This window comes from Lepidochelys kempii, chromosome 1 (assembly GCF_965140285.1).
Source record: "Lepidochelys kempii isolate rLepKem1 chromosome 1, rLepKem1.hap1, whole genome shotgun sequence".
Classification (NCBI taxonomy): Eukaryota; Metazoa; Chordata; order Testudines; family Cheloniidae; genus Lepidochelys; species Lepidochelys kempii.
The window spans coordinates 264,970,535-264,981,091 of record NC_136380.1 but is presented as its reverse complement, the minus strand read 5'-3'; the positions used below and the strand labels follow the sequence as shown (position 1 = coordinate 264,981,091).

At 42.8% G+C, this 10,557-nt stretch overlaps 1 long non-coding RNA gene across 3 annotated transcripts; it reads right to left on the bottom strand.

Annotated features, from left to right (window-relative positions):
• Nucleotides 1–3,086: 3,086 nt before the first annotated feature.
• Nucleotides 3,087–7,656, bottom strand: LOC140904965 (uncharacterized). Of its 3 annotated transcripts, none has more exons than XR_012156689.2 (4): nt 6,332–7,656; nt 4,623–5,931; nt 4,142–4,213; nt 3,087–3,311 (listed from the first exon to the last, which is right to left on the bottom strand). It is a non-coding gene; the product is annotated as an uncharacterized LOC140904965 (long non-coding RNA). The 3 variants fall into 3 exon arrangements; XR_012156688.2 differs by having other exon boundaries at nt 4,142–5,337; nt 5,843–5,931; XR_012156687.2 differs by having other exon boundaries at nt 4,142–5,931.
• Nucleotides 7,657–10,557: the final 2,901 nt, after the last annotated feature.

Here is a 10,557-nt window from a genome sequence, read left to right as displayed (position 1 = left end):
TGCCACAAGTACTCCTTTTCTTCCTGTACCAAATGGGGTCTAAACTCCACAGCATTTCATTGATTTTAAGGCCAGAAGACCAGCTGTGATAGTCTAGGGCAGTGATCCTCAGACTGAGGCTCATGAGCTGCAAGTGGCTCTTTAATGTGTCTCCTGTTGCTCTTTGCAGCACATGATATTAAAACACAGTGTGATGTAATTATTAATCAGGATGTTCTTACTATGTTATTAATTGTAGTTGATAAAATAATACTTGGTCAGTCATTTCACTGTGAGAATAATATATATAAAAAATAGTGAATGAAACAATGAATTCACACTACTGTGACTCTTTTGGGTAATGATGGATCATTAATTTGGCTCTTGAAACACAGGTTTGAGTATCAGTGATCTAAGGTGACCTGCATAACACAGACCATTAGACTTCCCTGAATTAAATCCTATTTCAAATCCAGTACCTGTGGTTGAACTGCAGTGTGCATATTTTATAGGTTTTTTTCCCCCTAAAAGTCCAATCTTGATTTAAAAATTTCCAGTGATAGAGAATCAACCACAACCTTTGGTCCAAAGACAGTATACCGTTCCATTGTTATCCAGTTCACCTTATCCATCCTTTTAATGTGGGTTGGACATTGCACTGTCCTAAACCCACTCATCTTCCTGATATTATTCAGACAGCTGCACTTTAGCAATAGGTTGGAGATTCCTCCTTCTAAGTATCTGCTAGAGATACCAGTATATCTCATATACCCACTGAGGGAAAGGGGAGCTAGTGTATATGCTTAGGAGGGCTACCTACTTGTGCCTTTTGCTGCTTACTGCCTGTTCCTCTTTCCTCAGGGCAATACTCAAGTAATACGAAGAGAAGATGTGGAAAAATTCCTATTTGTCCATTCTCTATGTTCTATGCTGCACAAGCTATAAGACACTAGCACACAACTGTCATGTGTCCTCTACTGAGGCTTTTTGAGCTCTGATCCTAAGGTTATGAGAATTTGCCTTTAACTTGTGCTTACATTTTCCTCATCTGTAGACAGACTCCCTCTCTCTGGTATAGGTAGAAAGGTTATGAGCTAATCATAAAACTAAAATCTGTACTTAGTCTTATAATCTATTCCTTAGTTGGAGAAAATTAAATTTCATCTGACAGCTCTATGTTTTTTAAGTCAGTAGTGGGAGATTGAATAGAGATCTGGGCAGAATTGAGATTGGGATTTAATTCTGACTTCCGTGACTTTCTAGTATGAGGTGTTAACTATGACATAGTTGATAGGCCAGAAGAGACCGTTATGATCATCTAGTCTGACCTCCTAATTCCCAAAGCAGATCCTCTAGAAAAAAATCTAATCTGGATTTAAAAATTCAGTGATGGTGAATACACCATGACCCTTGGTAAATTGTTCCAAGGGTCAATTACTTTCACTGTTAAAATTTTGTCATTCCAGTTTGAATTTGTCTAATTTCAACTTCTAGCCATTGGATTGTTATACCTTTCTCTGCTAGGCTGAAGAGTCCATTACTGAGTATTTGTTCACCATGTAGGTACCTATAGATTGTAATCAAATCATCCTTTCTCCTTCTCCTCGCCTTCATCCCATCTATATGGAGTTGGCTCACAGGACTCATTTTATGGATGACTTTGGCAAAGTTTTAGGGTCAACTGCTACCCTGACACCAACCTTTCTTCTTTTTCCAACAGGCTTGGGAAGGGCTATGGAGGAGTTCAAGTCATCCTTTAAGCTTCTCTTCGTTAACTAAATATCACTATAAGGCAAGTTTTCTATTCTTTTAAATATTCCTCCCAATTTTTTTCCAGGTAGGCCATAAACTGACACTGGTGGGGGGAGGGGGGGGTCAGGTTCAAAGGGCTACTACTTATCCCCTTGAGCTTTCCAGCTGGTGTGTGTGTATATATATATATATATATATGTGTATATAATGTTTTTAATAGACAACATTTTCAAACTTAACTACATCTTAGTTTTTGTCTGGGACACTGAATTAAGACTCAGTGTTTCAATTCACATCGTCATTTGCAAGGTGGTTATTCCTATATCATTATAAAGGTTCATTACAATTATTTAAAAAACACAAAAAACTTCAGAAGGTGAACATTAACATGCCAAACACTGAATATTTATAATTTAGTATAAAATTTCAATTTGATAAGCTCCTCTTCTCCAACAGCTGCTTCTGCACAATCACTCAAAAGGAACAGATCTCACTAAGCATGCTTTAAATTTGTAGACTAACACACCCAGACCAAGATTTTAGGGAATAAATACCGATTCCCAAATTAATGGGTACCCATCTTGAGATGGTTTAACTGGGCTTTTTGGAAGGCTGATACTCAAATACATTTCCTTAAAATCACCCCCCCCCATTAGGGTGACTTGAGTTGGACACCCAAAAGTACTAGTCACTCTTGAAAATCCTGTTCTCATTCTTCTACTCTAACTATAGAGTCTACAAACAGGCAAGTTTGCTCTGCTGCTCTGTACTTGGTTAAAGCCTCAGTGACAATGTATTGTCTTTTTCTACCCTACTTTTTATGACCAGTAAAGAAAACTCACACCTGAAGTGTACTAATCAACATCTATGCTGCTTCCCGGTGTAAGTCATCCAAGCCCCCCTCCCGCCTACAAGTCTGGGATCCTTTCTCAGGTTACAGACCAGGGATGGCTAACCTGTGGCTCCGGAGCCACATGCAGCTCCTTGTATAGGCACCCACTCCAGGGCTGGAGCTGCAGGTGCCAACTTTCCAGTGGGCCAGGGTGTGCACACTGCTTAGGAGTGCTCCCCTGAGCCTGCCATGCCCTTGTTCCTCCCCCTCCCTCTGAGAGCCTCCTGCACGCCACAAAACAGCTGATCAGGAGGTGCTGGGAAGGATGGGGAGGCGCTGATCGGTGGGCGGAAGGTGCTGGGAGCCACCGGTCACTGGTCCAGAGGTGGTAAATTTGGAGGGATGGGGTTTTGTGGTCGAAAACACTCACAATTCCCTCCCTTCTTGCTGCCTGTATAATTTGCATCTGTATACACATGGACACAAATACAGGGAAGTATTTTTCAAATTTTAAAAACTTTATTATAACCTGGTATATAAATAAATAGCTTTTTGTTCAAAGATGTTTTTAACAACAACTATTTACACATCATGTCATTTTTCTGATAAAAAATTGAACTATGCACTTTTTTTGCACTTGTATTCTTTCTTCTCATCAGTGAGGATTTCATGATTGGTTCCTTCTGGAATGCAGGGCATAGGTGCCCACCTCTTGCAAGAATCACACTGGATGTTTGATAAATAACAACTGAGAAAATGAAATCACAGAAGTTATGATGTTACACATACTTTCCATTCACTCATGCTATTCCTTCCACATGTAAGCATTACCTAAGATATGCCTATCACAGGGGTGGGCAAACTTTTTGGCATGAGGGCCACATTGGGGTTCTGAAACCGTATGGAGGGATGGGTAGGGAAGGCTGTGCCTCCGCAAACAGCCTGGGCCCTGCCCCCTATCCAACCCCTCCCACTTCCCACGCCCTGACTGCCCCCCTCAGAACTCCGACCCATCCAACCTCCCCTGCTCCTTGTCCCCTAACCGCCCCCTGGGAACCCGACCTCTCATCCAACCCCCCCTGCTCCCTGTCCCCTGACTGCTCTGACCCCTATCCACACCCCGCCCCCTGACGCCCCCCAGGACTCCCACGCCTATCCAACCGCCCCCTGCTGCTCCCTGTCTGCCCACCAGGACCCCCTGCCCCTTATTCAACCACCCCTGCTCCCCACCCCCTTTTCATGCCACTCAGAGCACCAGGACTGGCAGCAACGTTTCATGGCTGGAGCCAGCCATGCCACCGCACAGTCCTGCTGTCTAGAGCACTGGTGGCATGGTGAGCTGAGGCTGCGGGGCGGGGGGGGGGGAGGGGACGACAGAAAAGGAGGGGTCTCCACGGCTGGGAGCTCAAGGGCCGTGCAGGATGGTCCTGCCAGCCAGATGTGGCCCGTGGACCGCAGTTTGCTCACCACTGGCCTATCACCATGATGGAAATGTTTCCTGTTGTGGAATTTTCACAAGAATCCTGATTCCGAAGCAGGTTATGGCATGTGTTTCTGATACAATTCTATGTTTCTTACCATTGTGCAATCCTCCACTTTTCTTTTCACAACTGACAAGGTTGCAGTATATGCAGTAGTCCTCCACGCTTTCTGAAAAATCAATATAGTGCAATGAAATGCTGATTATGTTACGACCAACACTCTAAATGCAGATCCTGAGTTATTAATTACTCTCAATATTTAAATCCAGTCACTGGTTTGAACATATTTTTTTCTTTTTCGTGAGTCGTATTTTCTCAAAGTTTTACTTTACTGCATCTGGATATAAAAGTATCCAATTTTATTTAACTGGTCTAGCAATAGCAACCATTCACCCCATTCTAATTTTTTGGTACTTAAAGATATTAATGATGAATAGTCACTATTACAGAACCAAACCCGTGAGATACCCCACTTTAGGGGTATTAAGATAACGGTCTGTTATGTAACATAATTCCGCTTTTCCGGTTATCTTCACACGTGCCTAACGAGTCTATAGTACATGGGAGAAAGTTATTACCCGACTCCTTCATTAGAACAATTGCTATTTGTCTTCTAAACGCAGTATTAGCTTCTTGTGATGTTTCTACTGAACGGATGTCTTTCTGCTGCAAATACGTTTCTGCAAACTAACACCACTTCTATTTAGAAAAAAAGATCATAATTAGCAGAGGTGAAAGTGGGCCGGGCCAGCATGCGGGTAAGAACCGGCCACCGGTTCCAGCTTGTACCTGGCTAACCGTACAATGCTGCTGTGGCAGTGCTTTATGCTTTCAGGTCGCTGCCCCCTTTATCTCTCCCCGCATCTGCGGCCCTGCCATAGGGTCCGGCAGCGCTGCTGGATGATACCAGAGCCACCAACAGTGGAGGAGCAAAAGGGGCAGTTGCCCTGGGGGCCGACGATTTAAAAGGGCCTGGGGTTCCTTGCCACCGCAGCAGCAGCTGTCAGGAAGGGCTGGCTGGGGGAATCTGGCCCCTCAGCCCGGCACCTTCGGCCCAAGACCCCACCCTACACACCTTGGCAAGGATGCTGGCACAGTGCGCACCAGTAATCGGCAGCATTTACTTCCACTCCTGATAGTTACACATAAATAACAGATGATAATGGCAATCTGGTATTCAAAACCTTTAAGATGAGTGGTCCACAGTTGTGGCCATCACTTTGTCTACTATGCTGAACAATTTTACTCTTCCAATCAGATGGGGAGTTGCTCGTTAATCGTTTGATGAAGTTTCTGAAATTTTTAGAGAGTACATTAGTGGACTGTGTAAATGAGCTTTTCTTCCCCCAGCCCCTATTTTTTTCTTCTTTCTACAGTTTCTGAATGGAGATACACATCCTTTCTATCTCTATTTACTTAATGATTGCCATGACTTATTGCTCATTTTATATATATATATATTTATATATATATATACACACACACACACTTTCATATTACTGTCGCACTCTTACACAATGTATCACCTGCTTTGCTGTGCCCAATGTTGATAACACCTTCGCACTCATGTAACATGCTACTGTTTCATGTCCACATTCTATGAAGTAGTTTAGCCAGACTCAAATCACACAAAGTCCACTCAAAGTCCATTAGTAAGCACATTCAGTACAAGCACATGCTGTTTCAATTTTTCTTTGAGGCTAACAGGAAGATATTAGTCTCACTATTGTTACATTCCTTGAAAATATTTTCACATTAACAGTTCATGTACACTAAAAGTAAGTATCTTAAAAATCACCTCCAGTTCCTCAGACATGTTCTTTCATATCTCATCTCATCACACCAGGGGTCAATTATTAACAATTCTTTTGTTTGCATCAGTGCTATCTGTGAGTTTAAATATATGTACAAGTTGTATTGGTAATGTGATAATTTCAACTATTTTATAATGACTTCTCAAAAAACAATCCATTAACATATTCTCATGTGTAATGTGTAACATACAGGAGAAAAGCATATTGTGAATTCATTGATCAAATCATTACAAACTGCATTCTTTCAAGTAACATTAACAACAGAATTTCACAGTAGCATTTTATTTTTAAATACTCAGTTCTTGGAATGTCAAGAGTTACATTCACATTCCACTTTCCTTTGCATGCACTGAACTCACTGAAAACCCACAACACAGGAAATTATACCACTGCTACCCAGGTGTGTTACAAATCTCTTATATAATACCACATTTAGTTATCATAATCCAGAAGTACAATAGAAAACATCTTACCGCAAGAACCCAATGACCTGGTGTGTGGTAAGGAAGCAATAATATATCACACTGAAGAAATCCATGCTGTATGGGGAAATAAGATTTGATGTTGGGGACTGTGATCTGTTACTGAATGCTAGAAAGAGAACAAGAAAAGGAGGACCAGTGGAACCTACCTATCGGGGACCATACACAATTATGACTGTTGAGGGTAAGAGAGTGAAATTACAAACCATGTAAGGAAAATTGTTAGGAACCATGTACAGTATCATGCATTTAAAACCATTTAAAGAGCCATCAACATTAGCTGCTGAAAGCACATCAGAGGAAAACATCGGAACTGAAATTGCAGTTGGTAACACTGAACCAGAAACAACCTCAGCCTGGACCAGTCCACGCAAGAGATCCACATCCTGGACACACTTCCTGGACACTAATAAGCGATGGTCACATAAACACCACCCTATACTGGAAACCTACTGACCGCTATTTCTACCTACATGTCTCCAGCTTTCATCCAGACCACACCACACGATCCATTGTCTACAGCCAAGCTCTACGATACAACCACATTTTCTCCAACCCCTCAGACAGAGACAAACACCTACAGGCTCTCTATCAAGTATTCTTACAACTACAATACCCACCAGCTGAAGTGAAGAAAGAGATTGACAGAGCCAGAAGAGTACCCAGAAGTCACCTACTACAGGACAGGCTCAACAAAGAAAATAACAAAACACCACTAGCCATCACCTTCAGCCCCCAACTAAAACCTCTCCAACGCATCATCAAGGATCTACAACCTATCCTGAAGGATGACCCATCACACTCACAGATCTTGGGAGACAGACCAGTCCTTGCTTACAGACAGCCCCCCAACCTGAAGCAAATACTCACCAGCAACCACACACCACAGAACCACTAACCCAGGAACCTATCCTTGCAACAAAGCCCGTTGCTAACTGTGTCCACATATCTATTCAGGGGACACCATCACAGGGCCTAATCACATCAGCCACACTATCAGAGGCTCGTTCACCTGCACATCTACCAATGTGATATATGCCATCATGTGCCAGCAATGCCCCTCTGCCATGTACATTGGTCAAACTGGACAGTCTCTACGTAAAAGAATAAATGGACACAAATCAGACGTCAAGAATTATAACATTCAAAAACCCGTCAGAGAACACTTCAATCTCTTTGGTCACTCGATTAGACCTAAAAGTTGCAATTCTTCAACAAAAAAACTTCAAAAACAGACTCCAACGAGAGACTGCTGAATTGGAATTAATTTGCAAACTGGATACAATTAACTTAGGCTTGAATAAAGACTGGGACTGGATGGGTCATTGCAAAAAGTAAAACTATTTCCCCATTTTTATTCCCCCCCCCCACTGTTCCTCAGATGTTCTTGTCAACTGCTGGAAATGGCCTACCTTGATTATCACTACAAAAGGTTCCCCCCCCACCCCCCCACTCTCCTGCTGGTAATAGCTCACCTTAAATAATCACTCTCTTGTTGCAGTGTGTATGGTAACACCCATTGTTTCTTGTTCTCTATGTATATAAATCTCCCCACTGTATTTTCCACTGAATGCATCTGATGAAGTGAGCTGTAGCTCACGAAAGCTTATGCTCAAATAAATTTGTTAGTCTCGAAGGTGCCACAAGTCCTCTTTTTCTTTTTGCAAATACAGACTAACATGGCTGCTACTCTGAAACCAGTAATACTACAGTACTTTGTTCTGTGACTGCAGAGGTATTAACAGAGCATTGAACATGAAATGATCTTTAACAATATGTTCTTGCTACTTACATTAAAGAAATTCATTCCACCTTGGTTTAGTAGAGAGACCTCTGATTGTCAAGTTTCCTTCCCCACTTTGAGCTCTAGGGTACAGATGTGGGGACCTGCATGAAAACCCCCCTAAGCTTATTTTTACCAGCTTAGGTTAAAACTTCCACAAGGTACAAACTATTTTATCTTTTGTCACTGGACTTTATTGCTGCCACCACCAAGCATCTAACAAATATATAACAGGGAAAGAGCCTGCTTGGAAACGTCTTTCCCTGCAAAATCCCCCCAAGCCCTACACCCCCTTTCCTGGGGAAGGCTTGATAAAAATCCTCACCAATTTGCATAGGTGAACACAGACCCAAACCCTTGGATCTTAAGAACAATGAAAAAGCAATCAGGTTCTTAAAAGAAGAATTTTAATTGAAGAAAAAGTAAAAGAATCACCTCTGTAAAATCAGGATGGTAATCAGATTCAAAACATAGCGAATCCCTCTAGGCAAAACCTTAAGTTACAAAAAGACACAAAAACAGGAATATACATTCCATTCAGCACAACTTATTTTATCAGCCATTTAAACAAAACAGAATCTAACACATATCTATCTAGATTGCTTATTAGCCCTTTACAGGAGTTCTGACCTGCATTCCTGCTCTGGTCCCAGCAAAAGCAACACACAGACAGAGAAAACCTTTGTTTTTCCCCCACCCCCTCCATCTTTGAAAGTATCTTGTCTCTCATTGGTCATTTTGATTAGGTACCAGCGAGGTTATCTTTAGCTTCTTAACCCTTTACAGGTGAAAGGTTTTTTTTCCTCTGGCCAGGAGGGATTTAAAGGTGGTTAGCCTTCCCTTTATATTTATGATATTGACCAATAAGAATCTGGTGTTACAGGTCCCCATAGTGCAATCTATATTTGCTTCTCCATTGTCAGTGTAGCTTTTATTTTGGTGAGTTTTGCACACAGATGCAGGAATGTGGACTTGAGCATCCAAAAGTTCTTCAGCCACTGTTCATCAGCCCAAACCTCCATTATTGCAAAAGATTTTTGCCCTTGGGAAGGATGTAAGATGACACAATATAATACGCATAGTGAATATCTGTGAGTCAACTTCTACACACAAGCAATGACTGTGAACATGGGACACTAAGGGCTGGATTCACAGCCAAGATAAATGCAGCAAAAGGCAATCCTCACTGCTGGATCAAATGCAAAGGAATTGTTGAAAACAGGACAGGAAATCAGTAATACTGGAAGTCACATGACCCAACAAAATAAACTTGAGCTATTAAAAGAAAAAGAAAAAAAGGTAGAATTAAAAACTCCTAATTACAAATCTAAGTACAAAAACCATAGCAAGTGCTATAATAGAAACACAGATGGAATTCCTAAAACCAATAACAACTACTTACTTAACATTTTTTGATGAGCATTAGCTATTAAAATAAAAAATAAACAGCACAATGACATGCATTGCACAGTGATAATACAGATAAATGACAAAGTGTTCAGAGTAATAGAAATAACATGTTTAAAGGAGCATATAATTAAAATGGATTACAAGAAGCGAGTGCAATTTAGGGAATCACGTCGGCAGATAAAACAAATTTGTGAACAGTTATGAGACTTCACATATAGTGATAAGAGACTCTTTTAAATACTCAAAATGTGTGACACAGAGTTTGCAGGAATGTAGGTAAATTATTTCACTGCACCAAGTCTCCTGTAGCAGTAAAGTAGCACCAGGGACAGCAGGGAGGGGGTTTGGCATCAGTACCAGGTTTACAATGGTGCCAATGGCACTGTGGCACCAGGCCCACACTGGGAAGGGGCCCATTATGGACCCTTAATCCATCCACACAGCAGGGTCTGACCCCTCGCCTCCTATCAGGACTGGCTACTGTGGACGGGGGATCCGGGTGTGGGAGAGTAGGTCTCTAGAGGGCCTGGGGACGGGGTGCTGGATAGTGAGGGGGTGGGAGGTGCTCAGCAGTGGGGAAGGTTTGTGTGTTTTGGGGTGCTGGGGAGGGGTTTTTTTTGGCGGCACTGGACAGTGGGGGGTCGGGAGATCTGTGTGTGTTGGGGGCTGTGAAGTGGGGGAGATCTATGTGTGCCGGGGCACTGGGAAGCATAGGGGGGTCTGTGTGGGGCACTGCAGTTGTGGCAGTGGGGCTGTGGGGGGCACTGGGCAGTGAAGAGATCTGTGGGGGGGCCTCTGGGTGGGTGGGAGAGGTGCTGGCCATAGTGGTCTGTGGGATGGCACTAGGCATAGGGATTTGTGGGGGGTCTCTGGGTGGCATGGCACTCCGTGTAGGGGGTCAGAGGGATGTGCGGGGAGAGGGGGGAGGTAGCATGGTGTGGCATGGGCCCGCCCCCAAGGGGAAGAAGCAGGATGGCAGCAGCGCAGGGCCAGGCAGGCCAGTGTGCATCTGGCAGCTGCCACT